General features: G+C 38.1%; 1 pseudogene; it reads right to left on the minus strand.

Moving 5' to 3' along the window:
* LOC121637466 overlaps window positions 1-26,064 on the minus strand; it is a 79,621-nt pseudogene that overhangs the window by 52,422 nt on the left and 1,135 nt on the right.

Here is a 26,064-nt window from a genome sequence, read left to right on the forward strand (position 1 = left end):
AAGTGGGGGCTCGTCCGGGAGTTTGCTGGGTTTTTCAAAAAAAAAAAAAAAAAAAAAAACCCACTTGTTACGACCAGACTCAGGGGTATGGAAGGGCGTAACAAAGAATACGGCGTGGAAAGGTGTTAAATTAAAATGAAAGCACATTTATTTACAATTCCCGTGAAAAGTGATGGACAACCTGTAAAACAAAATAAAGATGAGCTGGGGTTAGCGGACCTGCAGAAAGAAACAAACCAAAACCTATACCAAACACTCACCGAGTGCACACAAAATCACAACCGCAACTCGGTGAGGAAACTATATCCAAACATAAGCAGCAGGCCCATAAACTAAAGTGACTGTCGTCACAACACAATAAAACACTAACCTAGCCCAGCACTAAAACAATCACCACAAAGTAAACTTAATCACACAACTAAACACTTAAAGCACCCATTGTGGAAAGGGAGGTAGTCGCGACACACACACACCCGGTGCACAACATGAGGGGAAGAGCGGCCGGAGCCATTCTGGCTTCTCCCCCTCCAGACCTGCCTCGGCTGCAGCCTTTTCAGCCTGAGCTTCCCCGTAGGCTGCAGCCTGACTGGTCCAGAGGAGTGCCAGTCACACAGGGGCGGGGACAAAGGCGCTGGCCTTAGCCACTCCGGGCAGCGCTCTGCCGCCCCTAATCAATATACAAACGGCCACAGCTGTCTGACAAGCAGGGGCCGTAACAGTCTCGCTGTCCTCTGTCTCGCTGTCCTCTGCCTCGCTGTCCTCTGCCTCGCTGTCCTCTGTCTCGCTCTCCTCTGCCTCACTGTCCTCTGTCTCGCTCTCCTCTGCCTCGCTGTCCTATGTCTTGCTGTCCTCTGTCTCACTGTCCTCTGCCTCGCTGTCCTCTGTCTCGCTCTCCTCTGCCTCGCTGTCCTCTGTCTCGCTCTCCCCCTGCCTCGCTGTCCTCTGTCTCGCTGTCCTCTGCCTCGCTGTCCTCTGTCTCGCTGTCCTCTGCCTCGCTGTCCTCTGTCTCGCTCTCCTCTGCCTCGCTGTCCTCTGTCTCGCTCTCCTCTGCCTCGCTGTCCTATGTCTCGCTGTCCTCTGCCTCGCTGTCCTCTGTCTCACTGTCCTCTGCCTCGCTGTCCTCTGTCTCGCTCTCCTCTGCCTCGCTGTCCTATGTCTTGCTGTCCTCTGCCTCGCTCTCCTCTGCCTCGCTGTCCTATGTCTTGCTGTCCTCTGCCTCGCTGTCCTCTGCCTCGCTGTCCTCTGTCTCGCTCTCCTCTGCCTCGCTGTCCTATGTCTCGCTGTCCTCTGCCTCGCTGTCCTCTGCCTCGCTGTCCTCTGCTTCGCTGTCGCTCCCACTCTCATGCTGCAGCCCCGTCTCCTCCCACAGAACATCACCTTTGCTGCCATCCAATGCATTTTATATGCAGGACTTTTTAAATCCACTGATGATGCTCTCTGGTGTTACTTCATCCCATACCTGGAGGATCCTTTCAAAAAAACTGACGTACAGCTGTCTTTTGAATTTTTCCAGACGGTGTGAGTGCGTGTTCACCGGACAGGAGCCACTCAGTGTACCTCTTGCACAGTTATTCTTTAAAGGCTTAACCACCCTATCCAACACTTGTCAGTGGCTTGTCATCCCCCCGGTATTATGACTAAGCCACTGTTCATCTTCCTCACCTGAGTTTTGACAGCGTCAGTCAGGTGTCCGCGCAAGGCATCCATAATGAGCATGGTTAATTTTTTCTGAGAGCCCCGTGCCGTGTTCCCCACACCGCTGCCAGTCTACCGCAAGTTCAATCTCCACCCAGCCCTTTTCCTTGGCATGTACAACAATCCCAGCTGGCATTGCCACTTTAGGCACTGTTTTGCGTTTAAAAATCACATATAGGGGCAACTTTGTTCCGTCTGCCAGGCACGCCATCATGACGGCAACCCGACTCTTTTCATTCCAACTGACTTCAGAATAACAGACTTCTCCCCTTTTTTGTGCACGGTCACAGGTGAAGGCATGTCAAAAAACACAGGGGTTTGGTCGGCATTGCCGATCTGGTCAAGGGGGTATGAGTGTTTTTTCATCAAGCCAATGACATTTCTTTAAAAAGACTGCAGTTTCTCTCCAAAGTCTGATGGTAGGTGCTGAGCAAGGCTGGTTTTGCGCTATAATGCAAGGCCACTAACGCGCATCATCCTTCTGCACCCGCTGATGCTGGCTTCAATCTTGGCGGCGGGTATGGTTAACTCCCTGGCAATGTCCAAGGCTTTCAGTTGAATGATGACTTTGGTAATGGGCATGCCTTTGTTACGTTTCTCAATAAGAAACTCACATACCCGCCTGTCAATCTGTTGGAAGCGGCCGCTTTTAGGACCAAAATAAGCTTTTCTCTTACTGTTACCATTTCTCAGACAGTCTTTTTGGACGTGCCATCTTCGGACATTAAACTCTGTAACTCCATATTTCTTTGCTCCCTGAAAGCAGCGTCATACCCCTACCTCAGTTGTTTGTTAACTTGCCCTGTTGCAGCCTCGCTTCTTTGCTGTGATTGACAGATGACCTTAGCCACAGTGAGGTCAATGGCTTTACAAAAAGCTGATGCCCTCTGTTGTTGTCATGTAGCGACCCCAAAAAACTATCAGCATGTGTCAATGGTTAGACCCCGATTATAAGACGACCCCCCTTTTTCACATTATTTTTAACAAAAAAGGTCCTCGTCCTATATTCTGGTCAATACGGAACTTACTTGCTTATTGTAGAATATAATGGTTTTGGTCAAAAATCATGTTTAAATTTATTATTTGTGTTTTTTTCTTTTTTTTCTTTCTTTTATTAATGGCTGTATTAAGCATCTAAGGCAATGAACTCATCTATCTATATACTTATTTAATTAACATTCTTAATTATTCAAATTTTGTTTACCTCTTTGTTATATACATATATATGTATATATATATATATATATATATATATATATATAGAATTGTATGTGTAAGTACTTGGTATTTATATGTTAAAAGGAGAGAGTAAGATTGTTCATAGAAGAGATGGGGGGGTTTGGGGGAAAAATGGCACCCAGATGTTATGGTATGTATAAATGTTGTCATGAATGAAAAATAATAAAAATATTGAGGAAAAAAAAGCAAGTTGTTTTAATGCCTAAATCAAACCAAATAGCAAGTGAAATGTTGAGTGAAAACGTCAGTTAAAATCAAACTTGTCAAAACATGTATTAAAAGCTTAAACTTGGGTCTCACATCACCCAGTTTGGTTTGTCAGTTGGGGCGGCATGGATCAGTGGGTAGAGTGGTCGTCCTGTTTTTTTTTGTACAATATATATTGACAAAGTATTCATGTATTTAAGTGCACAATTACTTTAATCCATCCTCTCATCCAGTCATCTCCTGAGGACCTTTTTGCTTGTTACTCTGAGATTCTGCTGAGAGACTCATGGTTTTGATGGAATTTGATACCTTTAAAATGAGAGTGGGTTGGTCATGAGGAGGGCCCTATTTGCAACTCAGTCACTTGAAACATCCTGACTGTCTGTAATCGCTTTTGTTTGTACAATCTGTTAAAGATTTGAACGCAAACAGAGATAAAAATGTCCAAATATTTTGTGATATCAACATTAAAAATATGAGGAACTGAGCAGGCTTGAAGATTCGTGTGCTCTTTGAATGCTTTCTAATTACTTTTCTGCTTGTGCTTTTGTGTTTCTGACGTATTGCTTTGTGACACCTTCATATTGCATTGTCTACAGATCATTTCCCAAAGAAAGGTCACGAGATGCTCTGTCATGCAAGCTTAATTCAGGAAGTGACAGCTATTAATCACAGCAACAGTCAGAGACAAAGCTTTGAATAATGTTAAAGCCCATCAATGAAAACACTTCATATGTAATTCACTGCAATCTGTGATCTGTCTCACTGTGACATATTTGGAGGAGGATGAAAAGTCCTACATGGTACCCTTGGCAGAAGGCAGGCTAACAGGACTTCATCTTAGAGCATCAATGCAAATGAAAAGTTAAGTTTCATGCTATAGAATTTGAGACATAAGCATTATCAGTATGGGAGGTGTAAGTCTCTCTCTGCAACAGGACTGTGAAATTAAAATTTCAATCATAAGAGGGGGGGGAATCAATATCGTTTTTAGCCTCCCAGGCAAAATATCAGGCAGTTAGAAAGATGCATGATGCAGTCTTAAAGCCAGCCGTGACTCTCCCCAGTTTCCTGCCAGACAGACTACAAAAGACAAAGCTGTCTTTAATCTTGTATCTTACATTATTCATCTAACAATCTGTGCCAGTCAATCTGACTGATTTTGTCACCATTTCAACAATTTTATTTTCAAACAGCCCATACTTGTCATAAAATTGCTTAGTTCTTCCTCAATATTGATAAAAAATACCAACATTTGAATTCTCTTCTGTGTCCTCCTATGTGCCAAAGAAAGGATTATTGTATGTGCAAATGGGGAGGAGGTTAAATGAAAAAAGATGGGTAGCTAGCAAGACTTTAGCAGCCCAGCATGATTGGATTTAATGGGAGATGAAGGTGGGCAGCCTGGACAGATCACACACCTCTGCAGAAGCAAGCTGTCTGGGTGTAATGGCGCAGACACAATCAGTAATCCACCCACCCACTCTTCCCACAGAAACACCTGAGACTCACTTCAATATTAGCAGACATGGTTGCCTTTTTATGTGATTTGGAAATGAGGGAAATCAACACAAGACATCTTCTTGTTATAAAAGAACAGAACATATTGTACTGCTTAACATGCATTCAGAGTTGATGAAAGAATATATTTTTGTGATAGACATTGTATGATTTTTCACCATGACTGACCTGTTGTGAGTAAAATGTTCATCCTGAACTTGCAATCACTCACAGAGTGTTGGTGAGAAGTGTGAGAGCAACAATGTGAATCTTCACACTTTGAAAACATGTGAAGAAACATCCACACTACATACTGCACACTCCTTTATAAAACTATCAACACTGTGATTGCCTCATAAAAGGAAAGAAAAGGAGAAATGTTTGTTTTAACAGGATGCTCTCACAGCTTTTAAGGGACACTATATGAACATTATTCATAAGCTGATTTTGCCACTTTCACTTTCAACCTAGACAGGAAGGTTCCCCTTTATCATTGTTTGTGAGAAAACAAGACAAGTCTTTCAATCTCATTTACTGCAACATAACTGCAAAGTCTCCCCGATAACTACAGCCATTCCAGCATCATCCATTCGTTCAAGTAGATTACGGTACTACTTTATAATTACAACCTTAAGTCTAAAAAAGTTGGGACGCTGTGTAACTTGTTAATAAAAACACAATGCAGTGATTTGCAAGTCTCATTAACCCATTTTTATTCCCAATATAACATAAACATCTGGTGTTGAAACTGAAACATTTACTATTTCATGGAAAATATTTGTTCTTTTTTTAATTTGATGGCAACATCAAACAAAAAAAAAAGTTGCAACAGGGCAACAAAATACTGAAAAACTAACTGACACAAAGCTGGCATTTTTGATGGTATGGCATCGCATTAGCAGGGAAACATCTAAAACCTGCAGGACTGCAGTTGCCACAGGCTTATGGCTTATGGCCTGTGGCATGGGCAACTTCCACATCTGTGACTACTGAGCAGCTAGAATCCTGCATCAGAACAGAATGGGACAACATTCCTCTCTTAAAACTCCAGTAACAAGGTCACCTCGCAGACATTTACAGACAGTTGTTAAGAGGGGATGCCCATGGTTTCTTTTACAGATGTGTTCTTTCCATGAAATTTAAAATGAGCTAATAGTTTCCATGAAACAGTAAAATGTCTCAGTTTTAATATGTGATATGTTGTGTTCTATTGAGAAAAAATGGCTTTATGAGATTTACAAATCATTGTATTCTGTCTTCGATTATGTTTGCATTTGCTTATACAAGACAACACTGAAGAACAAAAGTGTCACAACACATGATTAAGGACACTGCAACATTTTTCAATTAACAGAAGTAGGGATGGGGCCAATCCGATCCAGTATCGGCATCGGGTTCCGATAACAACATAATTAGTGGATCAGAAATTTCTGATCCAAACTGGTGAAATCTATTAATTAGGTCGACAAGGTTGGTGAGGCGTTGTGTATGTCCCAATGAGCCACGCCTGCATTCAGGAAATCTGTTCTGCAGGTTGGCATTGAACAGCACTCAGGTTAGCGAACTTTTCCACTCAACATGTCTGCAGTGTGGAAATATCTTTTAGTCAAAACCCCCCAAAGCAAGACAGCAACATGCAATGTTTGCAAAGCTGTTGTTCTGAGGGGTGGAACCTGTGTCACGATGTACAACACCACTAATTTAATCAAACATTTGAAAAAGCACCACTTGAAAGAGCACAAGGACTTTAGCCAGAGAAAGAGGAAAAAAGCCGGCAGGAATGGCTTGTGGAGTTATTAAAAAAGCAAAGTAAACTGTAGCAGACAGCATAAAAGTTAAAGGCGCATTTTCTATCAATGCTGTGTTTATTAATGTTGGCTAAGTTTGAAACTGAAAAAGTTTTAACTCGTGGATCTTTATGTATGTGTGCCTGCGGGTCTGTGTGTGTGGCTGTGTGGCAAAATAAGATTTGCTAAACATCATGTCACTCCATCAGTCATTCACGTTTTACTATTTTCTTCTTAATGGTTACAGACGCTAGTGTTAAGCTTAATCATTTCATACTGCTGTGTTTGAATTGTGTTGTTAGAGGCACACTGTTATTGATAGTGTTTAAAGTATACTTCTTTCTTTTATTTAAAATATGTGACATTAGATCACCTTAATTCGTTTCTGCTACACAAGCAAGAATTTACTGATCAAATGCACATTGTTTTAAACGTTTCTCATTTCTTTTATTCCCCTTTTCATTCCCCTGTGTTTTCATGTTGACAAATAAAAACTGTGTTGCTGCATAGTGGTGATCTGTGGTGTTTATATGACAGTTTTTTTTTTTTTGTTGTTGTTTTTTTAGCTTATATATTGCACTAGTATGTGGTATCTAGTAACCCTGTCCTGAAAATGAAGAAATATCACGTTACAGTTGCATATTTGATTTCCGGATGGGATTTTTTTCCTGTTTTCTGACCTTATATATTCTATATTTGTACATATATTTGCTTGTAAAGAGGAGTTTATTAAAGCCTCATATATATACATATATATATATACATATACATATATATATAAACAAACAAACAAAAAAAAAAAAAACAATAGCAACAATAATAGAACTCTGGTATCAGAATAGTATCGGTATCAACAGAAATCCAAATTCAAGTATCGGATCGGAAGTAAAAAAAAAAAGTGGATTGGTGCATCCCTAACCAGAAGCTGTAATTTTGTTATTTCTTATTTGCCAACATGGCTTCAAAGGTAAACATGCCATATGTGGATGTGATTTTAAGTCAGAGAGAAAAATCTTTTTTCCAAAATACCTACATTCATGAGGACATAGCCTTATCCTGGGCAACTTTGATTTGAATATGCTGGTCCTAAAGGGTGGTACTGGCTTAGCCTTTCTTCTACCACTACCTTTTTAGAAGTCATTTGTATTTTGGTAGAACATTTTCACGCACATGTACAACCTTGGTATTACACCAGTGACTTTCCACATTTTGAACCCACTTTATTTTATTTAGTTATTTTTAAAGGAAAATTGGACATTTGTAATGTCCTTGTTGAATTGTCTCTGTTTTGTTACTAAAGTGCGCCAGGTTGACAAATGGGGGCTTGTCCGGGTTAAAAATGTTTTTGTGGGTGCTTTTCACTGCTAAACAAAATCCAATTTTTCTTGATCCTTACACTTGACCACAAAAAAGCACCAAATAATATTCAGGATGATAGTTTAAATGATCCCCATGATACATTACATAGACATTGATGTTACCAGAAAACATTAAATGGGGTTCTGCCCTATTTCAGCTGGCACATTTTTACACCCACTTTATTTTTTTATTTATTTATTTTTTTTACACCCACTTTATTTTTTTATTTATTTATTTTTTTAACCATTTAATTTGTTTCCATCAATCTGCCCCTGGGCAGCTGGGGCTACATATGCAGCTTACCATCACCATGTATAAATCAGGAGTGAAGGAATGATGAATTCACTGTAAAAGTGCTTTGAGTGCTTTAAAAAGTGTGATATACCAGTCTAATCCATTATTATCACCATTATAAATAAAGGAAATTCAGTATTTGTATTTCTCTAACAAAGGGTCTGTAATGCAGCAGCACTGGCACAACAAAAGCTCTTCTTTGGTTGAACTGCCATTAATTAATGCTCAAACTAAGACCTGGTGGGAGTGTAAAACTATCTTTTCAGACTGACGAACCTATGCAGGAGCCCAGCGGCAGGTCCTGAGTTGATTAAAGCCAATGGTATACGTAAAAACGGTTTTTGATTATTTTTTTATTATTTAGCTCAATAGTCAATACTGGGAAATACTGGACCCAATTTTACAAAAGCCACACATCTAATGAACACCCTGAAAACAAACTGGTGTTTTCCCAACCAACAAGTCACGACAAAATAAATTTTGAATTTTGTCTGTTTGTCAGCAGCACATTCTTGCCTAAATGCATGTAAATTTACATGTTTACTTTATCTAACTTACCTCTAATGATAATAAACATTCATCTTTATCTTTTTCCGTCCATACAACACCTAAACCAAACCCACTTAGGATATTGTAAGTCTTAACTCTTTTCTCCGCCTTGTTTTAAATGTATTTCCTGTTGATATTAAAGATCATTTTATGTACATAAGTCCATACATTTAACAGGCCATCGGAAAGCTTTGCTTACATTAAAATGATTGATCCATTTGGATCAGAAAAGAAAATCAACTAGCACAAGTGGTCCAGTGATAAATAACTAGGACTGGATATTGTGTCAGCAAAATGCTAAGCATGAACACAATCGTAGCCAACAATGCCTGTGCTTATTTTTAAAATTACTACTTAATTCATTATGATCAGTATTTTTCTTTTTTTCAAACCTCAACAGTGAGGTAGAGATCTTTAGTTATAGCACAGCCCACAGTCCAGTGCAGAGAGGAGCTTACAGTAAATCAGACAGCGTTCAGGAGAAGAGCTTTGTTAGCTGCTCTGTGCTTTAAGCATGCTACTGGTCTGAGCATGCTCTGTATGAACTCCTCGTGACCTTCAGGTTCCCATCAATTTTGCATGAGATATCCTCATCAAATAGACCAGAGGGATTGTCCTGCCACAGCACTGGCTCACCTGGCTTTCCATCAGGCCAGACAGCAAAAGAAACAGCAGTCACCACACACACACACACACACACACACACACACACACACACACACACACACACACACAGAGCAAATAATGGACATTCGAATGCTGGCCAGGGTGCTCTCTGCAATTATATTTTGTAGGTTAAATTGATGGTAATTTTGCTTTTAAGCCAAGTGTAACACAATGAAAATACCTAAAACTGTATTTTATTGCTCTCTCTCTCTCTCTCTCTGTGTGTGTGTGTGTGTGTGTGTGTGTGTGTGTGTGTGTGTGTGTGTGTGTGTGTGTGTGTGTGTGTGTGTGTGTGTGTGTGCATGTTTGTACATATTTGGGAATATGTATTTGTGTGTAAACCTTCTAAAATCCCATGGAATTTGGCCAAAAATTGACAAATGCATTGATGATGAGCACACTTGTATGTACCCCATTCCCATTGATAAATACCAATTGGATAAATACAATTTATTATAATTCATGGTCTACAAATACAGGTTTAATTTAATTAAAAGTTCACAATTATAGCTCCACACTGGCTACTTTGTCAGGTTGTCCTAAAGTGTACCAAGAAAATACTCCATCACCATAACACTCCACCACCAACCTGACCCATTGATACAAGGCAGGACTGATCCATGCTTTAATGTTGTTTCCACTTTAATATTTTAGGTAAGTGATGTGGGTAAGTAACACTTATGCTGTAAGTGACGTATATGGTGAGATGGCAGATTCAAACCAGGCTTGCTCAAATATTTATTCATTCAATTGTGTTTTTTCCAGTGTAATGAAAAAAATTCTTGAAGTAGGAAAATAGTGTCTTTTAAGGTACACTCTGGAGCACAGCCTGACAGATATTATAGATCAGTGCTATGACAGAATTGTCATGGGGACGCCAAACCACACACCCCATCCAACTCATCCAACGCCAAGAGGCAACGAAACGAGGATTCATCTGTAGCTATATCACCACTGGGGAAAGACTCAACATACATTCTTATCTATATAGATAAGAAACTAAGTAGTTTTGATGCACGTTTGAGCCTGGTGGAAATACTCTACAAAGAGTTCCAGGCGTTCCATGAATCACTGGAATTCAGCCAGAAGCATGTGGAAACCCTGGCTGTGGAGAACGCCAGCCTCAGAGAGTCTGTAAAATCCCGAAACAAAGGTGATCAATTCTCAGGCGCGGCGCATGAGAGAGAATCTGGTATTTGCAGGAATCCCAGAGCAGACGGAGGAGGACCCTGAGGCCACAGCGACAGGAGTGGTCTTCTGCTACTGTAGCCCATCTGCTTCAAGGTTGGACGTGTTATGTCTTCAGACGTGATGTTCTGCAGGCCTTGGTTGGAACCAGTAGTTATCTGAGTCACTGTTGCCTTTCTATTATCTCCAAACAGTCTTCTCATTGTCTTTTGACCTTTGACATCAACAGATAATTGTCGCTCACTGGATATTTTCTCTATTTCAGACCATTCTCTGTAAACCCTAAAGATGGGTGCATGTGAAAATCCCAGTAGATCAGCAGTTTCTGAAATGCTCAGAACAATAACCATGCTACATTCAAAGTTACTAAAATCCCCTTTCTTCCTCATTCTGATACTCAGTTGGAACTTCAGCAAGTCGTCTTCACCACATGATTAAATATGTTGTCTGACTGTCATTAGCTATGAGTGTTATTATATTAGTTTATAGTTATATCATTATTATTTTAAATATTTTCTTATGCTTTTATAGTATTATAATATTATTGTTAACAAGCAATTAAACAGGTATACTTAATAAAGTGGCTGGTGGGTGTATATATCAATCTAATGTTAATAGTTGTAAATAAGTGCATGCATTTGTTTTCTATTTCAGTTGATCCCGTTGTTAATAAAATGATCTCAAAAGCCTAAGGGTCATATAATTTTCTTACCACTGAAAGAGAAAAACAATCATTCAAGAGATAAAAATTAATTCAATATGAAACAATTCCAAGATTCAGTGCTGTTATCTGGGTTTATGCGATGGTGAAATTAATAACAACCAAAAAGAACATCACAGCCTCCTTGTTCTATTTATGTCTGTGTTACCCCGCACCAACCTGTAAACTAAGGCAGAGTCATACATCTAACTGAAGTCACATTACATGATAGCAGACACCAGCAAGAGCACTTTTTTTTATTCCCACTTTCCAATCACAACTGTGCCCTTGATCCTGTGTTACAGCAGATTCATAGTAAACACAGTGACAGGTGTATTCATAAAGCGCAGCTCTGAGCCCTGAAGTGTGCTCCGGTGCTGTGCTGGACTATCTGTCAACTGAGGAACTGTCAGGGCTTTCCGTTCGTAGGTTGGCCATGTCACAGAGTGGGCGAGGTGAAGGTGGAGCAGAGAGATGAAAACAAAATCAGTGGTATGAAGCCAGCCAGCAACTGCAGCTTGCATGGATAGTGAGCTTAAAACAAGCAACAACCAGGTAATCTCATTTGGTCACATCTGCTGTGTATCTGCATTGTAATATTTAAAGCAGACAGAGTAAATTTTCGCCTTGTTTAACAGCCTGTTGCTGGAAACCTGCACCGTCATTTTTAAATATCACCAATCTGTTATTTTCATTTTATGTATGAGGGTATTAAGACGGAAAGTTTTTAGTTCTAGTTTCTATTAACCTTGTCCTATGTAATAAGCAATTTTCATCAATTTTCAAGAATCTCCAAGGAGATGCTGTAGGGGCAGAACTGCCCGCTAAAGTGCCTGTTCAAAATGTGTAGAGGTGGAAGGGTCCTTCCTGTGAACCAGCCGCATTTAACTATCGATACCTGTGCCACTTAATATCTAATTACATACTTATTTTAAAACTGATTAGTATCTAAGAATTGATGTTTTTGACAACACTACTCTCACTACATCCTACTGTAAATACAAAAATTTGTATTTTTTTTCCTTGAAAAAAAAAAATGTTCCCAGTTGCAGTGTTTACTCTTTGTTTAAGGAATCAATTCAACAACTTTTACAGGAAATGATAGAGCTGTTTCTTTTTTTTTCTTTTGATGAAAAGTTAAATCATAAGTATTTTTACTTTCAGTAGTCATCGCTGGGATCCAGCTGAGAGACAAAAATCAAACCAACTTACCTTCATAGAAAAGGAGAAGAAAAATCAGCCTAAGCGTCAATTTCTTATTTATTTATTTAAGATAGACATTATGTTTTGTTTACAGCATGCTACTCTCGTGCAACATCACCTTATGGCATCTGTCATGTCTGAATGAGTAAAAGTCACTTTGTTAATGGACTTGCTGACATTTGCTTTGACGTGGCAGGTTTAAGCGACATGCATTAACAGGGAGAGCTGCACTTTAGTCAGATCTGAATTTGTCATTCTGCCGCTCAGAAGAATTTGCAGCCCAGTCTCACCAGAAAACGCATATCGGGTACATTTGTTCACATGTACAGGATGTGTATAATGTCACATATGACGGTTGTAAAGTACGCACATGAAACTTATATAAAAGGCTGTTTAACATGTCAAGTCAGGTCAGATTTATTTAAGCACCCACCAAAGAATAAGTGACAACAAAATATAAATAAAACAATGAAAGAATAGTCAATAAAAGCAAATCATGAATTTAAATCCACAACTCAATTTGAAAGCCAAGAGGAAAAGATTTAAGCAATGGTTTAGCTGCATCTGTTGGAATAGCACCATCTTTCAAGGGATGCTCTCTCATTACCTCTGGGTTAGCTTGTGTTTGTTTGAATAAAAACAAAATAATGTTTCCTACATTCAAACTGTAGGATCAGCTTAATAAATAATATCTTTGTTCATTTCCAACTAAGAGCTAAATGGGAAACATATCTGCCCACTGTATGTTAAAAAAAACAAACATTGTAATCAGTGTGAATATCCAAACACATCTTTATAACGTAACTCAGATAATCCACTAATAAACTTCAAATAATAAACACATTTTAAAATGTTTATGTAAATATTACAATTTGTCCACTTCAATAAATCCACCAAAAAGTAAGAAATAAAAAGGGAGGGAGGCTGGATTCTGCGGGGGATCAGATATTGGCACAATACCGACTAGTTAATTAGCAGCACAATTAAGTTACTCTTGTCTTCTTTCTCTTCTTTTTCATTTCTACATCTCTTCTCCACAAATTTGAGTTAAAATTAACTGTCTGTCCAAACAAAAGATTCAGAGTAGGCAGGAATACAACATGGCATTTAAACAAACTGGTGCATGATTTCAACTTCACATTCGCTAAAAAGCTGAGAAAATTTTTACTATTTTGCACATTTTACAACCACAAATAATCAATGGAATAAATTATAAATAACTTATAAGCCATAAAAAAATAACTATGCCGCGAATTTCTAACCTTAAAATCACCCTTTATATTTTTTGATCTGCCAAAGATTGATAAATATAATAAATTTAAGTTTGACATATTTTAATTTCTATAGTGTTGTCCCATGAAAAGATATACAAAAATATTTGCAAACATATATATGTATATAACCTATATATATATATATATATGTACATATATATATATATATATATATATATATATATATATATATATATATAAATATATATATGTTACTGAAAACTGATATCTTGGTGGATTTCTCTGAGACATCCCTTTAAGTGTTAACACCATCTTTCACTAATTCAAACCTGTTAGGTCCAATTTTCTACCCTGACATCAAACCAAATGGATATTTTTTTCTCTTAATATTTAGTCTAACTGCCAATTAAATGTTCAGCTCTGAATGTAATACCCTCTTGCTTAGCATAAGTAATTATCCAAATACAGTTCATTTGCAGGGTACAGAGCTGTTCCTGGCTGGCACAGTCCAGTGATAGTCACAGCTTGACCTCATCCTAAAGCCACTTTTCTCTCTGCTCGGGACAAGTTGAGCTTCTAATTTCAGTCTCAGCTAAATAAATTGTGAAGAATTTATGCTTTCTATTTTTTATGCAGGACAAAAAAAGAAGTCTTCTCCTTGCCTGAGGGGGAAACAAGTCATAGACAATCAGTGTCAGAAAAACTGATACAAGCCAAAATCAGGACAAAAAATAGTCTCTTACTTCAAAGAAAATAATGGGGATAAATCTAGTGTCTTTAAAAGCATTATAAAAAATGTCAATCCACAGTAGTGAGAGTTTGCCTACTCTAACATCAATTTGTCCCTTTAAACCTGCTCTCACATTCTATTCATATTTATAATTGAGGGCAGTGACTCCAAGCAGTCGAGTGGTTGACCTAGAACATTCGTACTGCCGATCAGAGACGTGGTGCATGACTTGTTTTTCTACTACAAACAGAAATGGTTCGCTCTGAAATAATCAAAAAAAAAAAAGAAAAGAAAAAGCATAAAGGAGCATTAATTTCTCAAGCTTTTATATAACATCAAACCAGTGTTTATTTACACATTCAGCAGCAACGCTAGAATTTACACTAATTTGGGACTCTGTTCTTGTGACCTGACAAATTTAACTCCTTTGATTTTGATATCCATACTCCTGACAAATACATCTGGCACATTAGCAGCTAAACGCTCTGCTGTGTTTGCTAGTCGCTAACCTTTCTGCATCTGCTGCCAGATAAAGTTGAGGAAAATTAATTTATGTGAGCTGAGATTTCTTTCTCTTATTTTTATTTTTTTTTTTTGCATGAAAAGAGGTTTAATCTGCTTGACGCAAGGTGCACAAGGGCTGTGAAGATGCCCTCTCTAACACTAATGGGATTTGTAGAGATGGTCATCAATCCCCTTGGATGTGTCACTCCATGTGAACAATTTGGTATTACATGTTGCCATCGGATCCATTGTTCATACAAAATATTGATTGGAGCCGCTTTAATGCAAGAATCCACTCTGATGGTGATAATCTGTGTGTATTTGCTGTTGTAACATTACATCACACCTGGAGGAAATGCTACAGATCATTCTGACCACACAGTTTCCCACAGCAACGTCAAAAAAGAGAAAAAACCTCCAGAGAAGAACAAGCAAACAACAGAGGGCTTTCAGTTGAGGGTGAAATAATGCAAGTGATGGTTTCTCCATGGGATGGTTCAGGTTGCACATCCAGTATAATAATCCTCCCCCCTGCTGTGCCTGAACCATGTTTTCAGTGCAGACACATTATAGGAAATGTAAGCATTTAACAGAATGTCACTCACAAGGTTATTGTCTCTCTGCTCTGCTTGCTGTGCATCTACACGGTGCTGACCAAGCTTCGAAACACAATCTACCACAAAACAAAAAAAAACTCCCTCTTCTGCCACTTTCAGACAAGCTCATGCACTGCCAGTGTGGTGCACATCACTCACTGCAATCTCCTTTTCCCTACGAAAGACTCTTTAAACTGTTCACCAAGTTATTAATCATTCTCTTAAGATTGCACAGCAGTTAAAATCTATTCATTATCAAAGTTAACCTCACTCATCCTGAGTTGTGGGTATATTTATCAATCACAGCTGACTCTAAACTCCACATCATAGCTCAGGCTGAAAATAGATAAACATTTTTCACTTACAAATGGATGCTCAATTAAGCCATCACTCTTTGAAGCCTGTCTTTTTGTTGGATGATGCTTTATCTCCCCCTCGAGCATTTATGACCAGAAGACATCTTTTTCATAACAAATCAAGAGCAGCGTTATTCCCTGCCCTCTTTGATTTCCACAGAAGCAGCATCGAAGCAATTAAGCTCCACTGAATTTTCTTCGCCTTGTGGTGCCTGATGCTGAGTGCAGAGCAGGTGTGAGCCCGGGGTCGACGCTTTGGTGTGATAATTTACCTGTACTGCAGCGGAGGGCTCCCCTCTGCCTCGCATGTGATGGTCGCCTGGTGGTCTGGGGAGCTGAGCGGCAAAATGAGGTCACTTGGCTGCGTCCTCCATCTTGGCCCTTGAAATATGACATCCTCTGTACAGGCTGGAACGAGGGGAAGAAAGTCTTTAGTTGTACAAGGTAGAAAATTTGTCTCTTTGACCTTAAAAGAAAATACTGTGAGAAAACAGCAAAAACAAAGTCTGTAAGAACAAAAAGTTGTTCATTCAGAAGTACAGGGAAAATAAGTCTATATCACTTTTTCACCAAAGTGTAAATAACATATTGTCTTCTCTTCTTTAAATAAACTAGCATGCTGCTCAGGCTGTATTGTTTGCATTAGTTGCTTATCTTGCTGTGAGGAAAGTAGATCCCACTTACACCTGTTAAATATTTATTTATTTATCTAGTATTTATTTATTTCCCTTTATTTATTCCTGTTATCTCACTGAAACACAGAGCCTCATTTTACACAAAGAAATGTTTCAAATAAGCAAAAATTTAACAATACTGTTTACAAAAAAACATGAACACAAATGCTCATACTATATTAGCATTATCATAAAGAGCACCCTTTTTATAGCACCCGTTATTATCATTAATAACACCAACGCTGTTTGTATACGCATTTTTCACATGAACATGACAAACATGTGAGAAAACTAGGTCCTAAACTATTCTGTTTATTTGACCTTTTATTTATAGACGTAATCTTACTGATTACAGGGTATTTTTTACAAGAAAGACCTGTTACAAATAAGCATACAATTCTACTAACAAGTAATGTCATTAACAGCTATCAAAGCTAATGTTGCATTAGCATTAACAGCTAATGAAAACATTGCATCTGCATGAACCTCAGACTTGCCTAAGAAAGCCAGAAAATACAACAATGGCTATTCTACTCAGATTAGCCCACAATTTGATTATTTTCCCTCCTTACAGGGTCATTTTAAATAAAAAAAAGTAAATGAAACCACGGCTATGATTAGGCTACAGTGTAAATGTTTAGCTAGGTGACTCCCATGCTGAGTGGCTGAGTGGCACAACGTAACTGAGGTTTTCAGTGTTAATTTCCCATCTGGGACAACATCAGTAGCTGAGGGCTTAATTTGAGGGCTTAAAACTTGAATTATAACAATCAAAAGACATTTTTGTTCCCATATTTCCCAAGTAATTAACAATTCCCTGCCAGTGACAGCATTGATAAATAAAGCAGAGATCTATGTTAAGAATATCTATGTCATACTGCAAATGCACCAGTTAATTGGGGACATAAGGATGCTCTCATCTGCCAGCAGCCTAAAACAAAAGGATGTGGAACACAATCTGGTACTAAATCAAAGCAGAGTTAACAGACGACCACAGTAGGCCTAATTAATATCCTACTGTTAACAGACTGCAGCAGGTGGCTAGTAGTTCTACATGGTTTGAAATGTTAATAATACAGAGGAATTAAAATAGGAAAGTACACAAAGCAGAACAGTAAGTCACAGCATCTTTTAGTTTCTTCATCATGGAGAAATCAGAATGAGCTTCCAGCCAAACTAGGAAAAAATAAAATGAAATGCATGAAAAATAAAAAGGAAATTGTAAAAATTTAGAGTGAAATCTTAATACATCTATGAATAAATATTCAAACAATGTATGAAATTCCCTCCCTCACTTTGGTTTAACGGCTTCTCTCTAATATGAACATGAATAAAGTCACACAAGCAAACATCTACAGTGTCAATCAGTTTTGTTAAGTTGTCCCAGAACGACATGCTTCTTCATGTCTGTGACTGTTTGGAGTTGTGGTGACAACTGAGGTGTTGGCATTGTACGATCACAACACTGAATAAGAAGTAGCACCCAGAGGCAGACACAGAGGCCTTGTTAAAAACACTTGTCCGCCAGGAAGGTGAGACTGCTTGGATCTTGCTCCCTTGGGTGCAGTGCGTGAATTACCCATGAGCCAATTTGAATAACATTCACTGGAAGCTACAATGTCATCTGAATAAGGGTTGACATTCTGCTAGAGTGTCTTTGCTTCTCCTGCTTCAGTCCCAGGTGGCTGTGCAAGGGCAGAATGAGGCACAGAGGCAAGTAGATTGTGCGAAAATGCAAAGCTGCACTCATTGCATGGATCCCGATAATGATCTGGACAAGCCATAAACAGGAATAGGAATGGACTCCCAGTTGTCCCTGACAATGTTCTGTAAATGTGAAGCAGGACACTACAAAACAGAAGGACATAAAACTGGAATACTATACGTGTATGTAACAGCTGCTACACTTAATCAGCCTTACCTTTATGGTCAAGGCAATTTTCTGAGGTTATTAACAATTCTTGTGATTCTGTCACCTCATCATGAAACCGTATGTATTTCATGAAAGTGCTCCCTGGTAAGAATAACACTCGTATTAGCGTGTGAGACAAAAGAAAAACGAAAAATACCCAAAGCAATATTCAGCTGTAATGAATATGCTTAGGAAAAGACATTTTTAGGACAAACGCTGTGGTGACATCAACCATGACAACAAGTGCAGTGAGACTGAAATATAATATGTGCCAAAATGTCTTACCTGCAAGGCATCCAGTGATTGATAGCAGAACAATTTGTTTCCATGGTAACATCATCTTTAGTTGCTGAGGGCTAATAACTCTCATCCAATTGCTTCTGAATGGAATGCTCTCCCTTGAATAGAGGAATTTAATCTGAAGAGAAAGTAATTATGGATGTGATTAAAATGTGACATTTTGATCCAAATACGACAAGCATTCAACAGCAGAAAAACACGATTACAGCACTACTAAGTTACATAATTGCTTCTTATTATTTTTGAGTTACTGTGTGTGAAGAGACAGTGAACATCGAGGAAGTGCGAGACGATGAGTGGAAAAACAGCAAACCTGAGGTTTGTGTTTGGTGGCAGAAGAAACAGCTGCATGAGTCTTTTCTATAACCGTGTGTGTTCCTCATGCCACCTAACAAGCTTTAAAGGGAAGAAAGGAAAGAATTGACTGACCTCAAAAACATTATACTCTCCCACTTTGACTATTAATGAGAGCATACTAGCACTCCAGAAAATACCACTTCTTAGTTTAATAATGATTTTGGTGGTTAGTTAAATGACAAAAATAAAATTTAACAAGATGAAAAAGAACACGAGATGGCCATACATTAAAACAGCAAACATGGGCCAGCTGACACAACAAATACTGTAAAAATCTCTTCTTTTATTCTACTGGTACAGAGTTAGATGTACAATTTTTTCAGTTTTAGATATCAGGCTCATTTTTCAAGCAGTATGTGAGAACAGTTCTTGCTAAGTGAAACAACCTTAGAACAAGCAGCTAAAATCAAGTTATGTATCCACATTTTGAGTTTTACCAAGTTATCCAGACTAAATCCAGGAACAGCCGGCCCTCTTCAGAGTTGTACAGACATACCCTGAAAGGGCTAAGCTAACTGCCAGTCAGTACGGCTGTTTCCACACATCTTCAGAGGTTATAGAGATGTTCCAGAGTGGTTGCATGTCAAGACGCATTTTGCACATTTGCTCCAAATTCTGTGCAGAGGTTTTTCCCACAGAGACATGTTGAAATCAGAAAGAAGCAACTCAACTTTCAGAGAAATTACAGCGAGTCGGTGTTTGTGGATGCCGACAAGAGATGCTGCCTTATTCATATTGTATACATATTGATAATTACTGATATTATACATAGTCCACATGCTGCTACTGATATCAGCACAAAAAGAGGTCTTCAAAGAGCCTCATGCTCCATTCTCAGTGTGATGAAACTAAAACAGATATTTCAACACCATGTCCCAAGCTGTAAGATCTCCAGCAGAAAGTCTGCTGTAAAGTGCACGAGACCACAAATCTGCAGGAAAACGGCTTAACTGCCAAAAACAGTGAATGATGACATTTTATGTAAAACTCAAACTGCTATTTACTTAAGTAAATTAATCAATCAAATAAGAAAAATAGGAATAAAAAGTACTAAATGGTAGGAGAGGTAGCATTACATACTACATTATTTATAATATCGTCTTTTACCCTCACACACTCCGAGCTTTACTGTTTTTTTTTCTTCTTCTTAAACACAATGTAGGGAAAACTAGTAGGTCCTTCTGTAATATGTTATTAACACAGTGAGGGAAAAAGAAGCTTGTTTGTTGACTTTGTAACTGCCTTTAAGAAGTATTTATACAGCAAACATGTGGCACGATAAAGATTCAGCAGTGAACATCATCTTATGTGGATTACAGCATCATTCTAAATTAAATTGTTTAATTGGTACAAACTAAAAGCAAAATGTTTATTTAAACAAAAGAAACTTATTATCCCTATGAGTAAAACACTGAATATGTATGCATGACTGCTTGAGCTTGAGGGTGCACTGAGAAAAAAAATGACCAACTAAATAAATATGTTTTGAAAATACAGACAATTTTATGTTGTTTATTTATTTATTTGCAGGTTTTATATGATCCAGTTGTAACCCATTCAGTGGGCTGAAACATCAGGATATCCCAGCTTCTGGTGGACCAATCATTACCACTCCATTTATTCCTTTTACTTGTGACTTATCCGACTTGACAATCACTCAGTTGCCCATTTAATATCTCCACTGTGTTGTGCCTGGTCTTCCACTATAGATATGGCATCTCCAACACACTCTCACTGCAAAATGTGTAGTAGCTGTGAAGGTTTACTATGCAAAATGAAGCTCAGGGATGCTTCCCAAATAAGTGGAGCCTACGTTTTCCTTTGAAAGCTGTAGCATGCATACATTTTGCATTAAGTGAAACTATTAAATCTGCTAAGAAACTGTAAAATAATACATTTTCAAAGTTCCAAATTTGTGATATTCTTCTGTTTTTAAAACTGAACTATGCCTTCTTTCTGCATCACATAAAGCTAGAACATATATATGAGTGTAAAGTTATATATAACTATTACACTAGGGCGGCACAGTTCTGAAAAGAACATGTGAATCACGATTTTTTTTCTTAGAACTGACATCATGATTCTCTGGCACAATTTTTTCACAAAACGTATTTTTTGCACTGAACTTTAACAAAACAAAAAAAGACATTTAAATGGTCTTTCAGGTAGAGTAAGGGTGTCAAACTCAAATACACAGCGGGCCAAAAAGAAAAAAATTGGAACAAGTTGAGGTCCACACTGGTTCAGTGTTTATTAAAAACCTATTTAAAATGACCTTATTGCACACGTTGAACCTGGAACTAAAAGAGCCTGTTAGTTCTGGCCTTTAAAACAACATTATTAAATCAATACATTTAAAAAATCTGTTGCATTTATTTCCTATGGCTCTGTATGCATTTTTTTTAAATGAGTAATTTCATTTGAAAACATTTTCTACAGAAAACAGATAAAAATAATTTCCTCATTTGAGAAAATCAAATACCATTATAGCAAGAGAAAGAATGCAAAAAATTAAACTGCACTGAAAGTCAGTTTTCTACAGGTATATATTATATAAATATATTACACACACACACACATATATATATATATATACTGTATACGGTTCAGTCTGGTTATTGACATGTTTGTTTTTTCTTGCTTTGTGCGACTTTATGTACTTTGTGGTGACGTTTAATGTGATTGTAGAGATTTGTGGTGTCGTCTTGCAGTGCTGCAACCAGGGCAAAACACAGTTTGTCATATCAGCTTAAATCCAAATTACTTCCAAACACTCGACTGCAGGCGGCTTCCTCCACCGAATCATGTGTTGTAATTGTTGAGGGAGGAGGCAACGGCAGCGCTGCGTTTGGGGACGCTTGAAAAACTCAGGGAGGAAATTGTTTGTGATGCAGCTCGTAATGTAAACGCTTTAGAATCACAGTGTGTAGAAATGAGATCACGTGTTTATGTGAATCGAGATCGTTTAATGATTTATCGTGCAGACTGTATTACATGTATAAAAACAATTATAGTGAGGTAGGAAGGGTGGATGTTGGTGTTACAGTAACTTCCATATTGAAGTATATGATATCTTTAGATATATTTATTTTTCTAGAATGTTATTACAGCACTTAAAAGCTAACTAAACAAAAAGCAGGTAAAGTCAATGGTTTCATATTTTTTGGGTCTGTTGTGAAAACTCAAATTCTTGACTTGCATGGGAAATGTTTTCTTGAAAGAATTGGCTGTTAAAATACTGTATGTCCCATGTCCATTTCTGTGGACAAACTCTAAACACTAAACAGAAAAAATCTTTATCTGTATTCCAGTATTTATCATTTCTGTCAATTCTACAGTATGAATTGCTATCTTGATAAAATGCATGAAGATAGCGTGGTTTTATACGTGACGACGATCCTATGTAAACAATGACCCTAATCAAGACAAAGAATTCTGATTGGCACTTTAATTCATTCCTGTTGCCTGTTGGTGTCACATTGTGACAGATTTAGTATCCCCCCTGGTGAAAAACTAAATGGACATTGAAACTTTCCTCATGTTGGAATGGATGGCTCTAACAGTAGCTCAGTGGCTCAGGGGCTTTGCTTGAGCTCTGACCTACATCACAGTAAGAAAGAACGATATTCCTCTCAGGATTATGAATTCATCCCAGCCCTGCTCCTGTTGTGTGGTTTAACACAAGGCTATCACTGGAATTCTTCAGTGTAACCTACATACAAACTGCTGACTCGTGTCAGCAACTTGTAACTATGGTGGCTATGGTCCGATGTTGTACGCATGGCCACATAATCTCGTAGAGCTGTGTGAAACTGCAGAATCTCCACAGAGAGAAAAATCGGACCATTTGGTTGATCAGAACTTAACGGCTAGAGTTGGCTCAGCTATACTGTCCTGGTGCCAGTAATTGTTCCTCATCTTGTATAATTGCAGGCACAGCCAGATTCACACTGGATTTCCTGGTGTCTTTCAAAATTTAAGGAGCATTTTGCCACTCTACAAACCCATCATACTGGATTACACGGCCTGAGATTCTACGGGAGAAAAAGGGAAAAAAATGTGTGCTGCATTTGTCAGTTTGATTTAAGCATTAACTGCCATCCGCTTCCTGGAGGTTTCAGTCTCGTCATCCGGACCAAGAAGTAGTAAATTTCAAGACTGAGATGTACATCTCCTATGAAAAAAAGAAGAAAAAAAATCTATATATATGACACAGAGCATCTCAGTTTGTATAATGAATGTTGGTTTAAAGCCCTGAGCATTGCTTTAAACCCAACATGCTCAACAAAGGGACATTTATACATATAAGGTTCGCCATTTCTAAATAGGGATATACATAGGGACATTTATATATATATATATATAAATGTATATATATAAAAACTTTTATTTATTTAAAATCTAAAAGCAGATTTAGATTTGAAAGCCACCTTTGAGTGACAAGGCTGAGAGGAGCATCTTCAGTGTGCACTAAGGTCTCTTAGGAAAAAATAAATTACACTCTAACCTTCAAAAAGCTGCACCACAGTCAACCCTTGCAGAGCTGAGACTCACCTGAAGTATTAGTAAAATAGAGAGGAAAAGAAAAAAAAACAATATTTTGGACACAGAAAACTGAAAATGATGGTGAGGAAGATGCTGTAGTATTTTTTCTCAGCTGAAATGATGAGCGAAAGATTGCTCTGCCAAATGTAATGAGGCATCGCACTTTCACCTCCACAGAAGCTAAACCTAATGGAAGTCATTGGCTAAACGCATTCCAGAGTAAATGAGATGACTTCTGGTTAGGGGGGCTGTTGTTTGGCGCATAATTGATAGGAGAGGTGGTTAAAGGCATTCATTTCCCCCCTGAGGGCAACATAATTGCAAAAGAATCTAATAAGCTAGGGAGGAAAGGAGACTTTCTACCAAAGAGGTGTGCACACTCAAGGTCTGCCTTCAGATTGTATGCCGTGCACAAGCAACACAGACCTGGTAGATACACATATTATATATCAGATCGTGTAAGAAAAAAATGTACGGTGTTAAAATTTAACAGCAGTGGCAGAAAACGAATAATTTGACTGCAGCTTATGTTAAATTCATTCCCATGTATTTATTGTCTCTACGGCTATGTGCTGCCATCTTATCCAGGAAAACCTGGGAAACAAAAGGCCACAATAATAATAATAATAACAATAACAATAACAATAATAATAATAATAGTAATAATAATATTAATAATATTAATATTAATAATAATAATAATAGTAATAATAATAATAATAATAATATTAATATTAATATTAATATTAATATTGATAATACTACTAATAATAATAATATTAATATTAATAATAATAATAATAATAATAATAATAATAATGCATTTTATTTATAAAGCACTTTACATTTGTGAAACAGATCTCAAAGTGCTGCACGAGAAAAGAAATATAAAACACAAAAAAGTATTAACATTAAGAACAATTTCTGCAAAGTCACTTCTAAAAGAGAAGAAAGAAAGAATTAAAAATAAATCCAGACATATATACAGCTACTGTTATTATTGATATGTTTTTGTAAATTAAAAAAGTTTTTCAAAGTTTCTTAAAAGCCTCCAGAGTCCAGGTAGCCAGGCGGCAACTGATAACATACTCTAATGGACTGACCTGTGATTTCTCATTTCTCCTGAACAAAAACAAAGTAGAAAAAGGAAAACCAGGGTGATTAACAAATTAATGCAAAACTATTGTTAGCATTTCTCAAATTAAACTGCAGCATGAAGGGAAAATAAGAAAGAAAAGAGTAATTGTTGGGTATTGATTGTGCCACAGTGTGAATGGGTAACTCATCCCATGGCAAATTATGTGATACGGTTTTTAATTAAAAAGCTTTTGTCTAATTGCTACCTACTGAACTCAGTCTCATGCGATCATGTGGTTTCCTGGGCTGTTTCTTCCATTTTGTTCTAAGCAGGCTGCAAGCCTAAGAACAAGTAAAGCCACTTCACACTTGTGACTGACACGTCAGTAAAGCAGCCGGTCAGAGCAGGGCTGAGGTTGGAACGTAGGACAACGTACAGCAATAACTATAAGCAGGAGAGTGAAAAGCAGGGACATGATAACATTCCTCCAAATGGGATATTTCACACACAACAAAAGCTGTGACAGGCGTTGATGGGTTTTTTTAAAAATCTGATTACCACTTTAAAACTTAGCATCTGGGCGGGACACTGAGCAGACATGCAGCTGTGCATCTCCATGCGAGAAATCACTGAAATCCCTGAAAGACAGCAGGAAGCCCCCTGGTGACTCCCATCAATGTTAAACATGGCTGCATCCCTCAGCTGATGCCAAATGTAGGGGCAGGGGGAGTAAGTGCACTTAAAAGGCAAGGGGAGTAGCAATCATCTCTCCACACCATCATCAGCCAGTCACATCACAAGATTTCCATCCTACAGCAGATATGGCTGCAAAACACACGACTGGAGGTCAAAAATGAGGAGCAGCAGACACTTATGCAGCCTCTTTACATTCTTTCTCCTATCCCATTCAATTCATTTCACAGCCTTCCAGGAAAAGAATCCGCTTGTAGAACGTAATTGCCTCTCTGGTTCAATCAAAAGGGCTTTTTAAAGCAAATGGTTCTACTGTACAAACTCATCCCGCCACTGCCATGCTGGATATTGCTGCATTAGAGAATAACTCGTTGCATGGCTTCAAAGGCATGCTTCACCTCTCATTTGGCTACTGCTTGTTATTCTCAAAATATGTGCAAAGGCTCTATAAATAAACATGAATAGAAAGGAGAGAACGATCGCAGTCCCTGCTGAATAGCTGGATACTTTGAAGATGCAGGCGGCTGCAATTTTTTCTTTTTCTTTCTTTCAATGTTTAGTCCATCTGGGTGGGAAAAAGAGAGAATCATTGTGTTCAGACCACTGGTGGGCAAATATTTCGTTTTCTAGAATAAAGCAGAGTTAAGCTGAGTTGTTAAAGTAATCTCTTTAATTGCTATCCCCTGTGGGCTTCCAC

Source organism: Melanotaenia boesemani, chromosome 3, assembly GCF_017639745.1.
Source record: "Melanotaenia boesemani isolate fMelBoe1 chromosome 3, fMelBoe1.pri, whole genome shotgun sequence".
NCBI classification, from domain to species: Eukaryota; Metazoa; Chordata; class Actinopteri; order Atheriniformes; family Melanotaeniidae; genus Melanotaenia; species Melanotaenia boesemani.